Raw genomic sequence first — 12,121 nt, forward strand, 5'->3', positions numbered from 1 at the left:
ATCTCGTGCCTAGGTAAACCTAGCCCCTACGAAAACCCTTCCTACCCCAACCCAGTATCCATCATCTACCCACCCTAATGCTGGCTCTAAAAAAAGAACATTCAAGTACAACCGATACAAAAAAGATAGTATTCGATTAGTTAAATCCTAAACTAATACCGACAAAAAACTCAGTCGAAAATACAAAAAATATAGTATAAAATACAAAAAAGCATAGTATTTTAAAGCCCCCAAGTTGTCAAGGCAGCCCAAGCATTAGGGCAGAAAAAAAACCATCCCCCAGGTGACTTACCCACAGGTCGCGAGACATAGTCCTTGACTGGACTGCACCTCGCAAAATTGTAACAATATGACAAAAAAAAATCGTTCAATTTTTTATTTACTAGCTGTACCCCGCCACGAGTTGATGTGACTCAGTCTGTCACTGTAGAAAGAGAAAAAACAGTGCGTGTTGCTTTTACGTACAGCAGATGGCGCCGATAAAAAATATACATGTTTGTCCAAAAGATGGCGCTTTTGAACAAACGAACATTTACATTTTTATTTGTATAGACATAGATTTCTGAAGAAACAAATTTTCTTATTTTGGAATGCTTAAATTGCGAAGTGAATTATGTAAATTTTCCACCTCGTAGCAAATGGATTGCTTGCTTGGCATGATATCGTGTATGCAGGGTCAGTTTAATTAAATATTACTGTGTTGTTGTAATTAATAATTACGTGTCTTTGATGATATTGACGATGCAGCGTATAATACATTATAATAAATATTTACCAACGTCATTTTATTTGACACATTTGAAGGTCATTATTACTATGTTACGCCACATAAACATATTCGTTATGAACATATAGCAATCATAGACATCCAAATTGGTAGACTTGTTCTAACATTAAATTTGGGAATCACTTGAACGAGCTGGAGGCAAACCACAAATTTTTCCATCAGGAGGGTTCGAGAATGCTTGTGAGTCTTTTCTAAGCAGAATTTGAATGTTCGTTTTTAAACGAACCGCGAGGCTTAAAATGAGTGAGGTGGGTAAATTATAATAATAAAAAGGGGGAAAACTTTTCTTACTAAAGGGTTTAACAATGTATTCAATTTTGAAAAAGAGCCCGATCTTTTGTTTACCCGATTTGGGATTTGTTGTTAAGTTTTTTACACAGCTGCTATTTTCGCACCTTTGTAAAACTAACAATTAATACGTAAGCAGATTATATTTGCGAAGACTGAATAATTTTTTTTAAATTTAATTTTTTCTTTATTATTATACATATTTTTTTAAAGGCAGAAGGAAATAATAACAAATATAAAGGTATATAGGAGATAAAGAAAAGTCTTTATAAATTAGTTTTATTCTATTTTAATTATAATCCTCAGCCGCTTAAGTTTATTATAAAAATAGAATATGTAGATCTAGTTTATTTGAAGATATTACCAACCTGCTCTGCTTTGAGATTACTTTATAATTACCCTTTTCTATTTTTTGTATTCTAAAAATAGCGAATAAAATAATAAAATGTTGTGAAAGTATTATATTTATTTTAAAGATTTCTACCTTTAAAAAATTGATTCTTTAATTGTACATTTTATTTTAATTATTACTGCATTTTATTCTCATAAATGCTCAAGTAAATAATGATGATCGTGGCTATAAGAATTGGGAGTTTCTTTCTGCATTTTCATAATCTTACATATTTTATTATTTATTGTGAAGCCCGCAATGCTTCGCTATTGCTAATTTCCTAATTAATCTTTAATTCGACTCCGTATCTCATTCCTCTTGTGGTTGCCCACAGGTCCGCCGTAAGGTTGCGAACAGGGTATGCATTGCACACGGGCGGCACTTTCAAGGGGCGGCAAATATCGTGAACTCGGAATGTTCTCGTTATAATTAATCATTACAGCATTACAAATGTCATTGCATTTATTGCATGCATTATCTAGCAAACAATTTGTCCATAATTATCATTGACACTGACAATAAAGATTTTTTTACCGAAATGTGAATGTTTTGTGTCAACACTCATTAGCCCTCCCCTCATCTCACTACACCCCTTCGAACTTCTGAAATGCTTTGGTTCAACCCTCTTCTTCCACCATTCAACCCACTCTCTAAACACTCTTGGCACTTATAAAAACAAACTGAGAAATTTTCAGCGATATCGATGGACTACTTTTTGATTATGTATTATTGTACGTGTATTAAGAAGATGTATGATATTCGGATCTCGTCGTTCCTACAACATAATATTTTTTATGCCATTTGCGATTTAAAAACTGTTTGATGTTTTTATTTTTTTACACACTTAAATGCATTTTAGTACCTACTTCGTATTATGTTAATCTTTTTCAAAGTTTTTTTTGTTACCTAAACATTTAAAACTCTCGTAGTCATGCAGGAAATCATGTCAAATACAGAATTACAAAAAAGTCCACCAAAATTAAGGAATACGTAATAAAAAAATATCAACTCCACGAGGAAAAGCCGTGAGAAAAATAATTTCCCTCGGAGTCTATTGGCTGTGTGTAAGGAAGGAAAGAAAGTTCTGGGAAGGAAAAAGGTATGAGGGGTAGTAAGAATCTAGGGATCAGCGCGTCCAGGAGTGACGGACGAATGATCCTTCCCTCCCGGGAGGCGATGGGTCAAGAGATACTTGTTGGAGAGGTCAAAGGGTCTCCCCAAACCAGATTCTCCCGATCCGGTACGCCACGCAGCTGTTAGGCAGGCGCATCCTGAACACACCTCACCCGATGAACCCAGGCAACCCTTCTAAATCACCAAACGTAACGAACCACTTGGGGCGACCTATGGCAGAGGTGTTGGTTATCCAATAAAAGGTTCCCACAACGCGGCAGTACCCAAACCTGCCTCCCAAATTGTTAAATAACATTATGTCACGGTTAGCAATAATTTCAAAACAAATAGTGATTTAAAAGTATCATCTAATAATAGCACCAGAAGCGCATGTTCGTTACTTTTAATGTGGTAAATGTTAATTTAATTACCGTTTAGTGTCGGTTATACGCATATGTTATTATAATATTATTAAAGTAGTTCCTTATCTAATAAAATTTTCCCGAATGCCGTTTGAACCGGTTTGCGATCGGTGACTTCCTTTGGTTCCAGTTCAGAAAGGTTCGAATTTGTTTTGATATCATTTAATAATAATATATACAGGGTGTGGCAAAACAGACAGTGTGGTTTTAAAAGGCTTTTTAAAAAAACGGCGCTTCAGAAATGGAGTTTATTTTATTTTATTCGGTGCAGGTTGTTATTTGCTCATGTTTCTCATTCTAGTTTCACATTCAGTTTGTCCGGACCAAACCATGGTAACGACTGAAAACGGCACGACCCTCCTGACACAATGAGACCCCTCCCTACCCCTACCACACGGGATGTAACGGCCCTGCACGCTGTATGTATGGGTAGGTAATTTCTGTCAAATCAAACTACAAGTGACCTACCAGGTAAGTATGGTACTGTATATTATCTCCATATATAGTCAGCAGATCATTGTAGAAATGTATTATATATTTTTACAGCGCTCTTGAGGTGATTTTACACAAAAATGGCGCTATATAAATTACAAAATCACCTTATATGGATTTAGCAACCCACTAAGTTCTTAACAAGGCGTAATAGAATAAATGAAAAATCATAATCAATTAAATATAATTATTATGTATACGTGTAAAGGGTGTTAATAGGTGTACCAGACTATTTGAATACTGACATTATTTGAAGTAAAAATGTAGATGAAATTTTGGTCTCCAGTGACTTTTTTTCATACATTTTTTTAATAGTAGATATTGGACAGTCAGGTTTGGACAGTTACTCGGTTTAGTGAACAATGACGACATGTGAAAGATTTTTGACTGTTTAAAATGAAAAAAAAAAACATAAAAAAATTCACCGGAGACAATTTTATTTACATCTTTTACTCCAAATAATAACAGGAATCACTGATTAAATTAAGTCAGGTTATAACTCAACGTCTTAAAAAGACTATAATACGTTTTTTAATGGTTTTCTGCAAATAATGATTCATACTTCTTGGTTTTTCAATCTATCTATACACGGTGTCCGGAAACTCGTAGTACAAGCGGGAAACTGGAGAATCTACACCACATGGGGAACCCAAATAAACATAAAGTTTTTTGATTTAAGCATTTTCACAAAAAAAAAAAAACAAAAAAAAATATTTTTCGGCTATTTTAGGGTTAAAGTTTTTTCTGGTGTTTAGGGTTGAACAACAGATGTTTTAACCCTGCAAAGCAGAAATATTTTATGATTACACCGGATTAAATGAAGGGTGATTTCAAAATAATGCTTCAAATCCGAGTTTCTTCATTTGTTTTACTTTCAAATAGTTTTAATTAGTTGGGTACTTTGATCTTCAGTAATAATTTATAAGAATTTGATTTTAAAAAAAAATCAACTTCTAACTCGATTTACTCGATAACGAAAGCTCAAATCAAAAAAAAAATATACTACAAAATCGACTCCAAATGTGATGTAGATTCACCAGTTTCCCGCTTGTACTACGAGTTTCCGGACACCCTGTATAAATAAAAATGTAATTGTTCGTTTGTTCAAAATCTTAAATCTCCGAAAGATCTTCACCGATTTGTAATTTTGACTGAGCCACAACAACACGTGTCGAAGTGAAGCAATACTTTCTTATTGTTATATTGTCAGATTGTTGGTTGTTGTCAGTTTCCAAGTACTCGAGTCATTTTCTCAATGGAAATCAATAATTCGCGAACATTATTACAGATTATACCCATCACATCATGGTCATGGTCAGTATTATTTACACATCTGACTACTCTTCTATGGTCGCTGGAAAATTGGCATTGATCAAGCAGTTAAATACAATACTTTGTACTGATTTTCTACAGAATTAATTTACATAATTTATTAAATGATGACACTGAGGTCAGAATTACAATGTGAATTAAATTGGCAATGTCTATAGAGCTTCAAAGACAGTCATCCAGAGGTAGACCAAAGAACTCCTGGATGACCCAATGCTCCAAAATCTTACAAAGAAACGGCCTAGATGAAAGCGACACTCAGAACCGAAGAAGCTATAACCTGAGAACGAGAAGAGCCGACCCCAACAGCCTACCTAGGCAATGAGTTGGGATAGTGCTAGGAAGAAGAAGAAGAAGACTGAGGTCAGAATTACCCAGAAAAACGTGGTTTATCCTCATTATAACGATTTCTTTACTACCTAAATTTGTCTAAAATTCAAGGATTTCTAAAAATTTGAATAGTGCATAACAATAAAATAAAAGGGTGGGATTTGGCTTGCTCCACAAATCTGGCTGCAGTCGCTGAACACTCGCCTCCAGTCCTCGATCGTTCCCATCCTGCTTTTTGCATTCTATCCACCTCTTCCTCGGTTTGCCTCCGGTTCGTTTCCACTGGGGCATCCACTTCGTCATGACTTTGTTTTTTCTCTTGGTATTCTTTCAACAGAATAGCAGAAAAAACTCCCTTTCCTTGTTCATTTGAGGAATTAAAGTACGCTACCGTTTTTACGCTACGATATTATTTATGAAAAAGGTATGTTAAAAGTATTTTTAAAAGAGTAGGTACATACAACGTTTCGATCATAAACAATGCCATTATTTAAATTACCTTACCTTATTCGAAGAACTTCAAGTACCTCATTTTAAAGATCTGTTCATTAAAAATTCATTAATTCAAATCATAAAAGAAAAAGAAAAGTACCAATTTCTAACTGAAAACCGCACTCGACTTAAATACATTTTTCCATGTCCAAAATTAAAAACTTCCTTTGCACAAAATTACTATACATACCAAGGAAGAACCTTTTTCAATCAACTCCCTGAGGAAATCAAAATCATAAATGACAAAAGCCATGCTTTGAGCATTTTGAAAAAAATATTTTAAAGATAAATTATCAAAAAAATGAATAGTAAATATTCTACTTAAGAAGCAAATTTTTCTCCAAATATATATATCATAGTATCAGTTCTCGTCCTACTGTCAACCAGGAAGGTCGCGCGCAACTGTATAAAACTGCTGACGTTAAAAACCGATCTTGACACAAAATTACCCGGGCGTTTGCGCCTTGCGCATACGCGTCAGCGAATCATGGACATCGCCATCGAAAACATAAAAGCGGAAATTCAAAACATCACAACAGTGAAAGATTCAAAAGCTAAAACGAATCTAGAACAAAATGTCTACATACTAGAAGAAATTTGGAAATCTGAACGAATCAAACACCAAGAAGAGATAATTAAACTCCAAAAAAAATCATCAAAAATCAAGATGAACTCACCAAAAAAATAGAAAATATTGTAGAAAGAAATAATAACCGAAAATCATATGCTCAAATTCTAAGTGACAACAATAAATCAGTGGATTCAAATACGTTCAATGTTGAACCAAAATATGCCATCTTAATTACTTCAAAAAACACCTTGAAGACCGAAGACATAATAATAAAAGTTCAAAAAAATATCAACTTAACGAAACTAAAAGTCGGAGTTAATGGAGTAAAAAAGATTGGTGATCAAAAAATACTAATCTCATGCCCAAAAAAAGAAGATGCAGAAAAATTAACCACAGAAATTAACAAGGTAGTTGGAAAAGATGTATTGGCCGAAGAAATAAAAAAAAGAAACCATTTCTAACGTTGAAAAGACTCCAATGCCAACTGACGGAAGAAGAAATTATAGACGGAATCACACAACAAAATAAAGGAATAAACCAAGAAGATAGAAATGATATTATTTATTTATTTATTTACACATATACGGCACAACACGTGCCATTAACATAATTGACATACTTATAATAGTACAACAACATGAAGAATAACAGTATAAATGTTAGTAAAATTTAAGAAAATAGGTAAAAAGTAAGGTAATAAGTAGTGTATAAAAACTATAATGTATAAAAGTAAATTGTAAAGTGAATAGTTTAAAATATAAAGTATTAAAGTACAAACCATAATTTATTAGGAAAAAGTAAAAATAAAAATAAAAATTTAAAGATTGAAATAAAACAATAAAATGTACCAATAAGATACCTATCACAAGGTACCGCAAATGATTTAAATATAAAAAGTAATAAATCCTGGATTATGTTAACCGATATGATAAATTTTACAAGTACTTATGATTTCAAGTGCATTAATAGTTTTAGAAGTACTGGTAGGCATATTATGTTTACATGATGTATTTACGTGGTACTAGCAAACAAATTTAGTTTAACGCATCTTTTGTATGAAGACAGATTACCGGCAGCGTGATCAATATTAGCATATTCATTGCCTAAAATATGCAAGCGATTTATGGTTGAGTTTTGTTCTGCGTTCGTCATAGTATTGTCACAGTGGAAAGGTGTTTTGAGTCGAGTCGGTCTACTAGGTACATGGTAATTTATTAATGAGACCAATTCAGGGGAGTCAAACCAGTTATTGTTTATTTTAAATAAAAAAATAAGATCATTGAGTATTCTTTTATCTTTTAACGATAAGAGTCTCATTTTTTGTAATAAAGATTCATAGTTTATGTCAACCGCGGGAATACCTAATTTGAAATTAATTGATCTGAGAAATTTGCGTTGGATTCTTTCAATGGAGTTTGCATGGCTTTTGTAGAAAGGGTTCCATATGGGGGAATTGTATTCTAAATGACTCCTAACCAGAGTTGTATATAGTATTTTAAATGTTTGGATATTTTTAAAATCTTTACAGATTCTTACAATGAAGCCCAGAATTTTCATTGCTTTACCCGTTATTATATCAATGTGATTGGTAAATAGTAGTTTAGAGTCGAAGGTTATTCCAAGGTCCCTTATTACAGGTACTGACAATAAACTGTGATTGTTAAAAGAGTAACTATATTTGATAGGGTTTTTAATTCTAAAGAAACTCATGATTTGACATTTTTTTATGTTAAGTGTAAGTTTGTTAATGGTACACCATTCTACGAATTTTATAAAATTGGATTGGAGGGACAAGCAGTCGTATATATTTTTTATGATTTTATATATTTTCATGTCATCAGCAAATAATAATATGTTAACATCAGTGAATATGGAAGTGACATCGTTTATGAATAGTATAAACAATATTGGACCAAGGTGCGAACCCTGAGGCACACCACTAGTGGATTCAAATTCGTAAGATAAGTGTTCTTTAATACAGACAGTTAGTACACGTTTTGATAAATAATTCTTAATCCAACATAATAAATTACCACTTATTCCTAATTTAGACAATTTATTTATAAGAATTTTAATGCAAACCTTATCAAAGGCTTTACTAAAATCCGTGTAAATTGAATCAACTTGTTCTCTATTAGCAAGAGCACCAGAGATAAAATGTTCATACAGTGTAAGGTTAGTTAAGGTAGATCGTCCAGAGATAAAACCATGTTGAAATGATGAGATATTAAATTTTATGCAAGAACATATTTTTTGGAGAATTAACTTTTCAAAAATTTTTGGTATTGACGATTGTATGCATATTGGTCTGTAATTTTCAACTAAAGACTTGTCTCCGCTTTTAAATATAGGAGTGAGAAAGCTATTTTTCCATATTTGTGGGAACTTGCCTGTTAAAAGTGATTGATTAAATAGTAGGTACAGAGGGTAAGAGACACTACTCCCACAGTTTTTTAGAAATACGGGGGGAATTTATATTACTTATCAAGGAAATAAAAAACAAACACAATGAAGGAAAAGAAAACGACACCACTAACTACATAACCGAAACAACCGGAAAATTGAGAAAAAAGCCAATGACAAAAAAAAAAACATAAAATTTCAAAGAATATACATCGAAGACTGTAACCCCATTACACAATGCTTTCACTGCCTGAAGTTTGGCCACACAGCGATAAGATGTCTCGCCAGGACGGAGCCCCCCATTTGCCCTCATTGCGCTAAGGAACACATACTATCCAAATGTGACAACAAAGAACAAGAACGAATCTGCAACAATTGCTGTATCCAAAACATAAGGTATAATATGAAGTTTTCCATCGACCACACAGCCAATAGCACTAAATGTCTCTATCGGCAAAAAATGCTGCAAATCGCTAGAGAGCGCATCGACTACGAATAAATATGCTAAATTTCACTTATTTCAACTTAAAACTTTAAAATGGATGATTTTTTATGTAACGCTCTAGATAAAAAAATGTATATAGAAGAAAAATTATGTCAATCCATAAAAGATTTCAATTTAACCTGCCCTGAAAAAGAATTTAGTCTATTTCATGTAAACATTAGAAGCATAGAAAAAAACATAGAAGAATTAATAATATCATTAAAAGATTTAAATTACTCTCCGGGATGCATAGTGTTAACAGAAACGCATTCAGCCGGGGAATTGAATTATACTATTCCGGGGTATTCATATTATACAACAATAACAAAATTAAACAAAAACTCTGGTGTCGGAATATTCATATCCAACCAGTACAATGTACTCAATATTAAAGAGATTAACAGTGTTAGAAATGTTAACATTTTGAATATTGAATTTAAGGACATAAATAAACATTATAACGTTATTGCTATTTATCGTACGCATATGTCGATAATATCACAATTTATAGATGAATTAAAAAATATTTTATTCAATTTTAGAAACAAAAATAATGTTATTGTTGGGGATATCAATTTAAATATCGCAAACGGATACTCTAGTATGGATAAAGATAAGTACCTCAATATGTTAGCGGAACTCAACTATTTATCGTGCGTAAATTCATACACTAGGAACGTTCCAGGTCAACGACCTGCATGTTTAGATCATATTTTTACAAATATTCCTGATATCCACAATATAAAATCAGCTGTCATTCATACTAATATTACTGACCATTACTCATGTATGTTTATCCATAAATTTAGCAATCCAATATTGCCATCATTAAAACAAAATAATACCTCAAAAAAGTACTCGATATGGATACATTAAAAAATAAATTAGAATCGGAAAATTGGATAGAATTATTTCAATGTAATGATGTCAATGTTTGTTGTAAAATATTTGAAGAAAAAATTTCCAAATACATAAATGACTCATCAAATAATATAATACCCAAATCCAAACTATCTAAATTCAAACCTATAAAACCATGGATTACTCACGGTTTAATAGTATCTGTACGACATAAGCAAGCTCTATACAAATTGACTACTCAACATACAAAAGAAAGTTATTATACACATTAGTTGGATCAGGCTGAAAATGATAGTAAAAGAGTATGGACGGTGATAAATGAAATAATTGACAAAAAAATACAGGAATAATGAAATCAGTGCTATTAATCATGATAACTCGAAAACATGTTGTAAAGAAAACCCATCAAAAGCTGCAAACATATTTAACACCTATTTTGCAAACGTAGGGAAAAATCTAGCCAATCTTATACATATTGACCAAAATATAACATCTCCAGACTGTAATATTGATGCTGAAAAAAAATGGCAACATTTGAAATCACCACAGAGGACGAAATAGTTTCTATTATAACCGATATGAAAGGAGGTTCTGCTCCGGGCTTTGATGCAATTACAGTTGATATTTTAAAAAACATTGAAAATCTAATTTCCAAACCATTAATGCATATAATAAATACAAGTTTTCAAAGCGGAGTATTCCCATCAGTTTACAAACAAACTACCATTACTCAAATATTTAAATCAGGTAATCCAGAAGAAGTAAACAATTACCGACCCATATCAGTCATCTCAAATATAGCAAAAATTTTTGAAAAAATAGTTAAAAAAAGAATGAGCCAATTTATAAAATGCAATGGTATAATTAATGAAAACCAGTTCGGTTTTATGGAAGGGAGAAGCACACAGGATGCAATTGCAAAATTGAGTAGCCTAGTATATAATTCTTTAGATAAATCATTAAAATGCCTTGGAATTTTCATAGATCTCAAAAAAGCATTTGATAGCATATCACATGACAAACTTATAAGTAAAAAGCATTTGATAGCATATCACATGACAAACTTATAAGTAAATTAAGAAACATTGGATTAAATGGTACAGCTCTAGAATGGGTAAGAAGTTACCTTTCCAAACGACCTCAAGTCGTAAAAATTAACAATGTGTTTAGCTTGCCAAAAACGAGTCAATTCGGCATACCGCAAGGTACAGTTCTGGGTCCGTTACTGTTTATCATCTATGTTAATGACATATTCATACAAAAACTAAACGGGAAAATAATATCGTATGCTGATGACACTGTCATAATAATAGAAGGTACGGATTGGAATACTGTTAATAACTTGGCAAATGCTGATATTAATATACTGAAAATTTGGTTCGATAAAAATCTTCTCTCCCTAAACACAGAAAAAACAAAGTTTATCCCATTTTCAATCAATAAATTTAAATCAGAACCAGATTTAAACATTATAATACACCAACACAAATGTGGCAGAACTAACTGCAATCAAACATGTCCTATCCTTAGTCCAACATCCAAAATCAAATATCTTGGTGTATATATAGATCAATATTTTAAATGGAAAACACACATTTGTGAACTCGTCAAACGGATTAGGAAATGTATTTATATATTCATAAGACTTAGAAATATTCTTAGACTGGAAAACCTAAAAAGAGTGTACTATGCGATTGTTCAATCTATATTACAATATGATATTATTGGTTGGGGAGGAACTTATAATAAAATTTTGAACCCACTTAAAGTAGTTCAAAGATTGGTAATCAAAGTAATTTTGAAAAAACCATCAAAATTTTCTACCGAAATTCTTTTTACAATTTTCAAAGTACCTACAGTAGACAAAATATATCAAAAATATTCAATACTTCAAATTTACAAAGAAATGCAGTCAAATACTCATAACTTGCAATTCAATACATCAGCAAGATACCAGAAAACTATTAAAATCCCAAAATTTAACACTAAGCTCATTCAAAATACCTATCTTTATCTAGGCATAATTTATTTTAATAACCTTCCATTAAATTTAAAAAATATAGAAAATATTCAGGAATTTCACCTTAAATTAAAAAATTACCTTAAAATATTATAAGTCCAAAATACGTTTACTACTTACATCTAGAAGTAATATTGT

The sequence above is a fragment of the Hesperophylax consimilis genome, chromosome 12 (assembly GCF_061612785.1).
Source record: "Hesperophylax consimilis isolate HC1 chromosome 12, BYU_Hcon_1.0, whole genome shotgun sequence".
NCBI classification, from domain to species: Eukaryota; Metazoa; Arthropoda; class Insecta; order Trichoptera; family Limnephilidae; genus Hesperophylax; species Hesperophylax consimilis.